We start from the raw sequence: 209 nt of genomic DNA on the forward strand, positions 1-209 counted from the left end.
AGAATTTAGCGCAAAAGAAAGAAAGGTGCGCTCCCGCGGCTGCGACATCCAGCCCAGCAACGGCCGTGATGACAGCTGTTCGCGCCAGAGTAATGACAGATGTCCGAGTGGCACAGATGCAGGTGTGTAGTTAGCGGACAGTTTGCCACGATAACGATCTCAAAATCCCTGTTATCTGTTGCCAACTATGAGGCGGATTGCACGAAACG

At 52.6% G+C, this 209-nt stretch overlaps 1 protein-coding gene across 1 annotated transcript in view; it reads right to left on the reverse strand.

Moving 5' to 3' along the window:
• Positions 1–209, reverse strand: part of LOC119592267 (single-minded homolog 2-like) — a gene marked incomplete at both ends in the record, with an annotated part of 148,326 nt that overhangs the window by 24,128 nt on the left and 123,989 nt on the right.

Source organism: Penaeus monodon, chromosome 30 (genome assembly GCF_015228065.2).
Source record: "Penaeus monodon isolate SGIC_2016 chromosome 30, NSTDA_Pmon_1, whole genome shotgun sequence".
Classification (NCBI taxonomy): domain Eukaryota; kingdom Metazoa; phylum Arthropoda; class Malacostraca; order Decapoda; family Penaeidae; genus Penaeus; species Penaeus monodon.